An 11,650-nucleotide genomic window follows, 5' to 3' on the forward strand; every position below is an offset into this window, starting at 1 on the left:
TCATGTGGAGAGATTTTAAAACTCCTAGTGCTCAGTTGGTGCACCAGACCAATGACATCAGCATTCGAGGGGAAGGAACTGAACACCAGCATCAGTATTTTTTAAAGCTCCAGGTGACTCCAGTGTGGAGCAATGTCGAGAACCCTGCTCAAGTCCCAGTGTTAACCCAACTGCCCTGCCTCCCCATGTCCTTTTGTAGTTTTCCTCATCTAGATCTTGTTCATATTTTGCTAGAATTACTCCTTTGGGGAGGTCCCTCCTCAAGGGAGAAGACAACAGAGACTTTCGCAGACTCCCTTGCAGGAGACAGACATTGCATCTGCCAATCAGACATGCCTGCGCTGGGTTTCACTCAGGAAGCCAGTCATGGGGAGGCAGGCAGATGGCACAGACTCCCGCTGGCCCACGCAAGGGGGCGCTCTCAGAGGCGGAATGACAGAGGTCCAACAGCAGTGTCCGGAGCTCGTGACGGCAAAGGTCTGTGTCTGGGGCCAGTGAGTTCCTCTCCTGGAGCAATTCTGCGGGAGGATTGGACATTGTGTAGCATTCATCCTGGTTCTCTGGCCTTCCTGGAGCTTCCTTATATCTTTTTTAAAAAAATCTCCTTTCTGCTGGAACAGGTCCGAGTGGTCTTCTGTTTCTGTAAATAGGAACTCTGACTGAAAGTAGAAGTTGCTAAAACAAGGACTTGGGCTCAGAGTAGCAAAGCAAGAAACCCCTGGATGGGCCTGGGCCTTGCTTTGCTACAGGGCAGCTGGGGTAGCCTGACTCTTAGGTCAAGATTCTGCAGAATTGTGGGGGTCAGATAAGAAAGGAGCAGGAGAGAGGGCCTGATATTCCTTTCTCAGATATGTGCATGTTAGGGACCATGACAAACCGTCTCCCTGGATGGATTGTCCTTGGGCTCTGGGCATGGAGGAGAAGGCCCTATGAAGACAAAGGCAGAGACTGGAACTGTCGCAAGCGCTGGGACACCAGGAGCCACCATAAGTTGGAAGAGGTAAGGAAAGAGTCTTCCCTAGAGCCCTCAGAGAGGGCATGGCCCTGCTGACACCTTGATCTTGGACTTCCAGCCTCTAACACTAGGGCACTGCAAATATTTTAAGCTACCTGGTTTGTGGTCATGTTTAGGTTATGGCAACCCTTACAAATGAATACATCAACACAAGACTCAAATATTTTGAGGGCTGGGATTGATTTCCCTAAAGGCCTGAGAGCAGTATTCCTTGGCTGAGTTGAATAAACTCGTTAGCCAGCAGATTTAATTAAAGGGTATTATGCAAATCCCATCCGAGGAGTCCTTGGTCCACCTCCTCGCAGTCCTAGTTGTGTGAGGGGAGCAGGGTGAGAAGGGTCTCCCGCTGCATTTCTCCCTCACGGTGGCTATTAATGCAGTCACAGGCCAGGATCCTCCAGGGACCCCTTTCTGGAGGGCTCATTTGGTCTCGCCAGTTAGGTGAATACTGTATGTAAGTGCAGAGTTTTGTAGATGTGAGTTCATTTGAGATTTAGGGAAAAACCTGCAGTATCAACGTACTTTACTTTCAAGTCGACTCATAGTCTAGGGCTGGCTTGGCACTGGAATTCAGTGTTTCATTTTCTACATCAGCCCCTTGACCTAGACAGGTTTTTTCAAGGGCCTCCTCCTGCCAAAAGATACATCCTCCCCGTGTTCCCAGAAAGCAGGGTAAGGAGACTGGGTGATATTGTTCAGAATTCTTTTCCACGGCTAGCAAGAACCCAGATCTAAAGAGGCCATTAACATTTTTGCACGGTATTTTGAAAGCCGTATGTTGCTTTTTCCAGTTGCAAAAAATCCACTTGTGCCATCTCAAACTGCCTCCTGATGAAAGCAATGAGTACTTCTGCCCTGGCAGGGAAGGGGCCCCGGGGAAGCAGGACGGCTGCCTGGAGGTGGGGGACTATTAGGGAAAAGTCTCCCACAGCATTGGATGTAGCTTTTGAAACAGTGATAGGGAGGAAGTGACTGAGAACGTACGATGTGCTAAATTTCAGGTGTTGTCACACACGTTTCCTCCTTGGGTCTTCGTCAGAGATGAGGAAATAGACTTGGAGAGGGGAAGGAGTTGGCAAATCATACATCCAGCAAACGCGAGGACTGGGTTCAGCTGCCTGTTCTTCCACCTCCTGTCTTGTGCTTTTCCCAGCATAAAGCCATGCCGGGGCTTCCTAGTGGTGAGGATCCCGGGGACCTCAGCCCAACCTCCCTCAGCCCTCAGCGGGCAGGGCGGGGGCGTCCCCACTCTAGGGCTGTGTGTGCCAGAGTGGAGAACATGGGGAAGTCCTGGTGGTGAGAGTCTAGATCTTAGCCCTGGGCCAGGAAACTGCTCTGGGGGATGTTTTAGTTGGTAGTGGGAGTGGTCACATACTCATTTTTTCGGTTTTGTTTTGTTTTGTTTTGTTTTTTGTTGTTGTTGTTTTTTAGACAGAGTCTCACTCTGTCACCCAGGCTGGAGGTAAGTGGTATAATCTTGGCTCACTGCAGCCTTGACCTCCTAGGCTCAAGAGATCGTCCCACATCAACCTCCCAAGTAGCTGGGACCACAGGCGTGCACCAGCACACTGGCTAATTTTTGTATTTTTTTGTAGAGACAGGGTCTTCCTGTGTTTTCCAGGCTGGTCTTAAACTCCTGAGCTCAAATGCCTTGGCTTCCCAAAGTGCTGAGATTATAGGTGTGAGCCATTCATTGCACCTAGGCCATTTTTTTCTTTTTCTCTTTTTTTTGAGATGGAGTCTCACTGTCACCCAGGCTGGAGCGCAAAGGCACGATTGCGGCTCACTGCAATCTCCACCTCCCATATTCAAGCAATTCTCCAGCTTCAGCCTCCCAGGTAGCTGGGATTACAGACACCTGCCACCACACCAGGTTGATTTTTGTATTTTTAGTAGAGATGGGGCTTTGCCATGTTGGCCAGGCTGGTCTCAAACTCCTGACCTCAGGTGATCTGCTCACCTCAGCCTCCCAAACTGTTGGGATTACAGGCGTGAGTCACCACGCCTGGCCCATTTTTTCAGCTTTATCACATTTAGCCAGGTGGCCCCAGTAACCCTGCATGCTCTGAGTAACCCTCTCTCACTGAAAGCTGCCAGCTGCTTGGGCCCCACTGCCCCACAGCCCCAGAGTACAGCACAAAATGAACGAGCAAGCACCCCTGGGTTTGGTGGTCAGTGACAGACATTTCCGCTGACATATTGGTTCAGAACCCAGTGTGGGCCAGTCCCTGTGACCCTGATTGGGCACCCGAGAAGCAGGAGGGACCCCCACTCAAAGCTGAGCCCAGACGTGGAGACTGGGGAGACCACACACACAAACACACACACAAACACACACCAAGAGGGTCCAGTAGGTTTATGACGCACATAATGAGGACTTCTGGGGACAGCAGGGCAGGCATCCAGCAGGCCCCACATGCCTTGAGAGAGCAGAGAAAGGAGACTGGCGTGGGGTTTTTGTGTTGTTTAGGGAGCTGGTCAGAGGGAGTGAGGGTCCTGCAGGCAGCGGCTCGCATGCTTTGAGTCTCCCCCAGGTTCCAAAGGCGAGAGCTCTGGGCTTCCTGACCAGCCATAGTGCAGAGAGGTGAGGCTTAAAAGCCGTCCACGGTCAACTGTCAACAACGGGAGCGTGACCCTCTGTTCAGGGCCCTGTCTGCTGCTCGCTTCTCAGGGAAAGGTTGTGACTGATGGGATTTGCCCTCCGAACACCTGAGCTTAGACATTTTTCTTTCCCACAATGGCTGTCTGTGAATTGAGTCGGCATTTCCAAGTTTCTAGGAGGTATTGCAGAGGGTGTGCAGTGGGGCTCAGCTTCCCTTCCTGAGATTCCAGGAACTGCTGCAGTGAGGACGGGAGGATGAGGACTTAGCAGAGGTATGGAGAGACATTCTTCTTCTCCAGAAATGAGCTTCATCAAGGTTGCTGTGGATACCAGGAGAGATGTCTCAGCCAAGACATCCCTAAGGCGGGGGCTTTCAGAAAAGCGCCTGGAGAGGCATTAAATGAAATTTCCATGAGATTCCTGGAAGGTTTGATTAGGACATAGCCTTGGGTCTCTTTCAGCAAGCTGAGGAGCAGGCTGTTGCCTGGGGATTTCCATATCCCTTTCTTACAGTCTGTGAGACAAAATATCCCCACGTGGATCTTTTCAACTTAGATCATGGCCTCCTTTTCTTGCACAGACACTCCTGTGTCTGGATTATCCACCGAGATAAAAGCAATCACAGGAGCACTGACGGTTCTCATGGTGCTGTCCCAAATATTTCTGGGCACCTCTGCACAGTGTGCCAGGTGACCACTTGCCCTTTGCGGAGGATTAGGACTACCATTGCCCCTCCTGCTGGGTCAGGTCTTCCTCTGACCACAGAGGGTTTGTCAGTGATGCCCTGCAGAGGGAAGAGAAACCACCCACCCTGGGAGGTCCTCGCTAGTAGGTGGATCCACATGTTTCCAGGTCACATACCCACCCAGGTCCACACGTGGACAAGTCCAAGTCCAGCACCCTCTAGAACCTTGCCCTAGAGACGGTCTCTAACCCTAGTCCAGCCCCTTCCCCTGGGTGGTGCATTTTTTTCTGAGGAGCCTTGAGCTCTCTCCTGAAATCTGACTGTTCTGCCATCTGCATCATGAGTATCAGATCATGGTGATGATCTGTGGATATCTGGTTGCAAGTCGCAGATGAAGATTGAGCAGACTCACCAACAGAAAATCGTGGGTACAAATAGATCCTCAAGAAAGCAGACACTCCACCTGCTGGACAACTGGAGCCTCAGCTCTGGCCCGGCCAGGACATCTGGTTAAACACACTCAACAGTCCAGGGCTCTAGACAAAAAAGGAACAGGAAACAAGCCACAGCAGGAGTCAGCAGATGAGCCAATTAATATCAGACTTTCACACCTTTAGACTGTTATTATAATCACCATGGTAACCACTAGATGAATATGAAAAATGTGCAATTTCTAAGCTAATAGAGATGGAAATGAAATAATAAAAATAATCTAAAATGTACAATTTCATTAACTGTAAATGAAATGCTCTCATTAATACAAAGTTTGTCAGATTATGTACTTTTTATGAGAGCAACTGAAATATAAGGAAGATACAGAAAGGCTGAAAGAAAGGAATTTTAAAAGATGCCGCATACAAACCCTAACCAAACGAAAACTCATATTGTTCTATTAATATTAGACATCTTTTCCTTAGGATAAAAAGCATGATCGGTATTATCCTAGATAAAGAGAGACAATTCATAATAATAAAAGGTTTAATTTTCCAGAAAGATACATTCTTATGATTTATGTACACAGAATAATATAGCTTCAAAATATATAAAGCAAAATGTTTTGGATTAAAAAGGATAAAAAGACAAATTCACAATCATTGTGAGATATTTTAATATCTTTTATTGGATATTGATAAATGGATAAAAATTTATTAAGAATATAGAGGAATACAGAATGAATAATATTCTGTAATCAGCAAGCTTGAACTAATGAACATATGTAGAAGACCGCATTTAAGAGCTGCAGAACGCACATCTTTTTCAGGACGCTGTGACATGCTGACCATATGTTGTGCTGTTAAACAAGTCTGGAAAATTTTCAAAGGATAAAAATTAGATGATTTTTTTTTCTCTTCAATGCAATTAAGCTAAAAATCAACAACAAAAAGATAACCAGAAAATTATTTTGTGTTTGGAAATTCAACAGTACCTTTCTAAAGAACCTATGGGACAAAGAAGAAATCATAATGGAAATTAGAAAATAGTTTAAAATACATTATTATTAAATATTATATATAAAAACTTGTGGGATACAGTTAAAACCATGCTTGGCGAAAAATTATAGCCTTAAAGTTTATATTAGAAAAGAATGAAGGCTAAAAGTCAATGTGCTAAGAATCTATCATAAAGTCTCGGGGGAGAAGAACAGAAAAATAAAGCAAAGAAAGTAGAAGTAAGGATACACAAGGATACAAGCCAAAAATAATGACTTAGAAAAATTAACATATGAAGGAAGATCAAGAGGGCCAAAGAGTGATTCTAGGAGGTGAATGAAACTCAACTCCGTGGCAAGCCTGTTACAGGAAAAGGGGAACTAAAAAAACCAAGATAATAACCAGTGGTCAGGTACTATGAAGTAAATTTTTGCTAACGACCTCACCATCATTAGAAAGATAAGTGAATTATGCCAATAGGTTTGAAAATTTAGGGGAAGTGGACAAAGTCCTAGACTCATAGCAGGGGTTCGGCAATGTTTATTACCATTGATACCTAAACAGGTTAGACCCTGTATTGCTCATCCTATGCTCTCCTCTGGAACTCGGTCTTGGAAATACCAGACTGATGTGCATGAGAGAGAGAAGTTTAGTGCGAAGTTCAGAGTGGGGGAAGGACGTGGTCACCATCTGACAAGATCCTCAGGAGGCTTAGAGGCGGGAGAGGGCATCTGCCTCCCCTCTGTCGCCTCATGGCTGCATCCGCCGCTCCCTGGATGGGGCTCGGGGGTACCTGGGAGCATGATGCGTCCTGATACTCTTCTCACATCAGTATCTAAACTCAGAGTTTACAGAACAAGGGAAACTGCCTAGAGTAAGGCTGGTAACCGAGTGGCAAGGGTTTTCGCCCACCTTCACGCAGTTTAATGTCACGTGCCTCCAGACTGTGTTAACACAGAGCCTCTGCACAGTGTCCTTCGCGGTGGCCTCAGACATCTCCGGAACTGGTTGTCAGAGGGTAGCCCCCGCGCAATGCCAGCTTGCAGAGTGCAGAACTGGAAGCCACCGGGACACCGTGTTTCTCCAAAGAGCAGTGCAGGCCCATTCAGCGACCTCTTGTGGTTCAGCAAAAAGCAAACATTCAAAGCAATCCCTGCGGGCTCAGCGTGGCCACCAAGAGCTGATTCTTCTCCTTGCACAGGACCACCAGGGCGCATTGGTGGCGGTGGGAGGAGGCTCTCTGCAGAGCTGCTGGCCCCAGCTCCACATTCAGCCTCAAGTCGCACTCTTTGTACTGGATGTTTTCAGAAAAACAACAGACCATTCCCTAACAGCCTTAATGAGCCTTTTAACCGCGTCTGCTCTTAACAGCAAAAATTAGTGCTGAACAATGAGACCCTCACTCATGGGCTACTGTGGTCCGGCAGTCAGGAGGGGTGGGTGGTCCTCGCTGCCAGGCACTCACCCGTGGAGGGGACTATTTTTAGACTATGCTTCATTTTCCCATAAATACGGTATTTAAACCACCCGTAGTCATAGTGGGTCTGCTTTTACAGCCCTCTACTTTTTATTTTCATCTCCATAGTGAGTGAGGGATATTGATTCTTTCCCAACGCTCACTCTAGTATGAAACTTTCTTTTTTTCTTTTCTTTTTTTTTCTTTCCAATTCATGTAAAACAATAATTTGGGAACACCTGCTATGTGCAAGTCATATCAAAGTACCTGATTTTTATCTCCTCATCCAGGGGTGCCTCCTCCTCAGTGGAAGCTGGTGGGTTCAGAGTGGTGCATGATACAGATCTTTGAAGTAAGAAGAGCTGCACTGAAATCCAGCCTCTGCCACCTCCTCATTGTGGGGTCTTGGGTGCATCACCAAAGGCTCTGAAATCCACGTTGCTCATCTGCAATGGATGGACGTAACTGCTTTAGTGAGTTACAATCTTGGTTGAGCTCTAAACAAAAGGGTCTTGCTTTCCTTATTTGCCCTTCTAACTGTGCTTTGTGAACCTCCGTTTTCTACTGCTTCAAGAAATGACAGCTTGGCCAGATTCCATATCACTTCACCAACCTTCTTTTTTTAAATTCTTAATAGAATTTTGAAAAGAGTAATTTTAGGTTTTCAGAAAAATTGCACAGAAAGTACAAAGAATTCCCATATACACTCTGTGCACCCACACAGTCTCCCTGTGATTAACATCTTGCGAGCGTGATACGTTTGTTACAATTGAGGAGCCAATATTGACGAATTATTATTAACCAGAGTTAAGAGTTTTCATAGGTTTCACTCGGGATTTTACACTGTATGGGTTGTGGCAAACACATAATGACAAGTATCCACCATTATAGTCTACAGAACAGTCTCACTGCCCTAAAAATCCCGTTCTCCCCTTATTCATTCCTCCCTCCCACCAACCCCTGGTAACCACTGAACTTTTTTATTTTTATTTATTTTTTTTGAGACGGAGTCCCACTCTGTCGCCCAGGCTGGAGTGCATTGGCGTGATCTCGGCTCACTGCAAGCTCCGCCTCCCGGGTTCACGCCATTCTCCTGCCTCAGCCTCCCGAGTAGCTGGGACTACAGGCACTCACCACCACGCCCGGCAAATTTTTTTGTATTTTTAGTAGAGACGGGGTTTCACCGTGTTAGCCAGGATGGTCTCGATCTCCTGACCTCGTGATCCGCCTGCCTTGGCCTCCCAAAGTGCTGGGATTACAGGCGTGAGCCACTGCACCCGGCCACCACTGAACTTTTTTACTGTCTCCATAGTTTTGCCTTTTCTAGAATGTGTTATAGTTGGAATCATTCAGGTTGGCTTCTTTCACTTAGCAATATTCTTTTCAGGTTCCTCCTGAAAAGAGAAAGCCACTATGTCTTTTGGTGGCTTGATCGCTCAGTTTTTAAATTGATGAATACTATTTAATTATCTGGTTGTGCCACCATTTGCTTGTCATTCACCTACTGAAAAACATCTTGGTTGCTTCCAGTTTATTCCAGTGCAATTATTAACAAAGCTGCTATAAATATTTGTGTGCAGGTTTCTGTAAGGACATAGGTTTTCAACTGAACTGGGTAAATATCTAGAAGCACAATTGCTGGATCGTATGTTAAGATTATGTTTAACGTTGCGAGAAACTTCCAAACTGTCTTCTAAAGTGGTTGTCCCATTTTGCATCCTTACCAGCTGTGAGTGATAATTCCTGTTGCCCCATATCCTCACTAGCATTTGGTGATGTCAGCGTTCTGGATTAAGGCCATTCTAATAGATGTGTAGTGGTATCTTATTTTAATTTGCAATTCTCTTATGGTGTGATGTTGAACATCTTTTCATATGCTTATTTGCCATCTGTGTATCTTCTTTGGTGAGATGTCTGTTCATGTCCTTTGCCCATTTTTGAACTGAGTTGTTTGTTTCCTATTGTTAAGTTTTGATAGTTCCTTGCGTATTTTGGACACATGTGGCTTGTCAGTCACATACAGTGTCTTTTGCAGAACAGAAGTTTTTAATTTTTGTTATTGTCGTTGTTGTTGTTGAGACGGAGTCTCACTCCGTCAGCCAGGCTAGGGTGCGGTGGCATGATCTTGGCTCACTGCAGCCTCTGCCTCCTGGGTTCAAGCGATTCTCCTGCCTCAGCCTCCCAAGTAGGTGGGACTACAGGCATGCACCACAACACCTAATTTTTGTATTTTTAGTAGAGATGGGGTCTCACCATGTTAGCCAGGCTGGTCTCAAACTCCTGACCTCAAGTGATCCGGCCTCCTCGGCCTCCCAAATTGCTGGGATTACAGGTGCAAACCACTGCTTCTGGCCAGAAGTTTTTAATTTTATGAAGTCCAAACTTAACAATTTTTTTCTTTCATGGATTATGCTTTTGGTGGTGTATCTAAAAGCTTACTGCCAAGTCTAAGATAACCTAGATTTTCTCCTTTGGCATCCCGCAAATGTTTTGTGTTTTACGTTTAGGTCTATGATTCTCTTTGAGTTACTTTTTGTGAGGTTCTGTATCTAGACTCATTCTTTTGCACGTGGGTGTCTAGTTGTTCCAGCGCCATTTGTTGAAAAGACTGTTTTTGCGCCATGGAACTGCCTTTGCTCCTTTGTCAAATGTCAGTTGACTGTCTGTGTGAACCTGTTTCTGGGCTATGCTGAACGCCCGTTTCCTGACATGCAGGGAAATGACAATTTAGATTCCACTTTGCTCTTTAAGACAGCCTCACTTCAGTAGATATTTAACCCTGTTCCTGTTTGTTTATTGTTTTGAAGCCCCTCCTTTCTCCTCCCACCATAGAGGCTACACCTGTGTAGTGATTTTGAGTGTGGTGGGAAAAGGTGATGTGCTTTTTTGTTTTGAACCTTTTAATGAAGCCCAGTGAACATACAGAAAATTGCAGAAATTGGAAGTAAATGTTTTTCTCGAACAACACATTTGTGTAACTAGCACTGACATGAAGGAAAGGCATAGTACCAAGGCCCCTGAAACCCCTTTACCTCCCTTCCAGCCACCACCTCCTGCCCTCAGGGCAGCCACAATCCTAATTTCCAACAGCTCAGACAAGTTCTACCTGGGTTTGCAGTTTTTATAAATATAATTATACGGTGTGTATCCTTGTGTCTAGCTTTTCTCACTCAACGTTATGTTTGTTGCTTATTTTTACTGCTATAGAGCAGGGTGTCCAATGTTTTGGCTTCCCTGGGCCACACTGGAAGAAGAAGAACTGTCTTGGGCCACATGTAAAATACACTGACAGTAACAATAGCTGATGAGCTAAAAGTAAATTGGAAAAAAAATCTCATAATGTTTTAAGAAAGTTGACGAATTTGTGTTGGGCCGCATTCAAAGCTGTCCTGGGCCTCATGCGGCCTGGACAAGCTTGCTGTAGAGTATTGTAGGAGTCAGAAAACTTTATAAAGGGCCAAATGATGAATACTTTAGGTTTTGTAAGCCACATGTGATCTTTGTCACATTTTCTTCCTCCTCCTCCTCCTCCTCCTCTTCTTGTTCTTTTTTGTGAGGTTCAGAGATTAGTTATAACACTTTGAAGATACAAAAATGGTTCTTAACTCTCAAGCTGTACAAAAACAAGCAATGAGCTGTAGCTTGCTAATCCCTGGAGAGTTCCATCCTGCAAATATGGTGTATTTACCCACTGTATTCTTGGTGTGAATCTGGGTAGCTTCCCTTTTGGGGCTACTGTGAGTAGAGCTGCTATAAACATTCTGTTGCATGTCTTGTTGTATTACTTGGGATGGGATTCCTGGGTCAGAGGATGTGCGTATTCCAGCTTTAGTAGGTATTCCAAGCAGTTTTCCAAAACTGTAACACTCTCGCAGGCAGCACCTGAACATTCTGGTTGCTCCACACTCTCACCAGGGTTTTCCATCCTTTCCGGTGGACCAGTTTTGTTGGATGTATGGTGCTTTTTCATTATGGCTTTAATTTGCATTTCACTTTGATTTCCATTTTTCTAGGTTGAACACTTTCAAAATGTGCTTGTTGTCCATTTGGATATCCTTTATGCAAAGACTTTTGCCCATTTTTTAATAACTTGCCTTTTTCTTATAGTTCCAGACTTTTTTTGTTTGTTTGTTTCCCTGAAAGCCTGATGCCAGCAACCATTCCTGGTGCCAATCTCTTTCCATTAAGCAGGGTAGTTAGTCACCAGCAACAGAAACTCGTCTGGTTGGTCATGTGTTAGTTCAAGGTGAGGGGGCAGATTTATTATAAGGAATTCACTCATGAAATTATGGAGGGTGAGAAGTCCCAAGGTGTGTAGTTGGCAAGCTGGAGACCCAAGAGGGCCAATGGTACTTCTAGTCTCAATGCCAACAGTTTTGAGGCCCAGGAGAGCTGATGTTTCAATTCAAGTCCAAAGGCAGGAAAGAAACACGTGTTTTTCAAGAACATCAGGCAGGAGGAA

General features: G+C 45.4%; 1 long non-coding RNA gene across 1 annotated transcript; it reads left to right on the plus strand.

The window, feature by feature from the left end:
- The first annotated feature begins 417 nt into the window (after nucleotides 1–417).
- LOC135968073 (uncharacterized) lies at nucleotides 418–7,839 on the plus strand. The gene is made up of 2 exons (XR_010582517.2): nucleotides 418–1,000; nucleotides 7,479–7,839. It is a non-coding gene; the product is annotated as an uncharacterized lncRNA (long non-coding RNA).
- The last annotated feature ends 3,811 nt before the right edge of the window (nucleotides 7,840–11,650 follow it).

Source organism: Macaca fascicularis, chromosome 17, assembly GCF_037993035.2.
Source record: "Macaca fascicularis isolate 582-1 chromosome 17, T2T-MFA8v1.1".
Taxonomy (NCBI): Eukaryota; Metazoa; Chordata; class Mammalia; order Primates; family Cercopithecidae; genus Macaca; species Macaca fascicularis.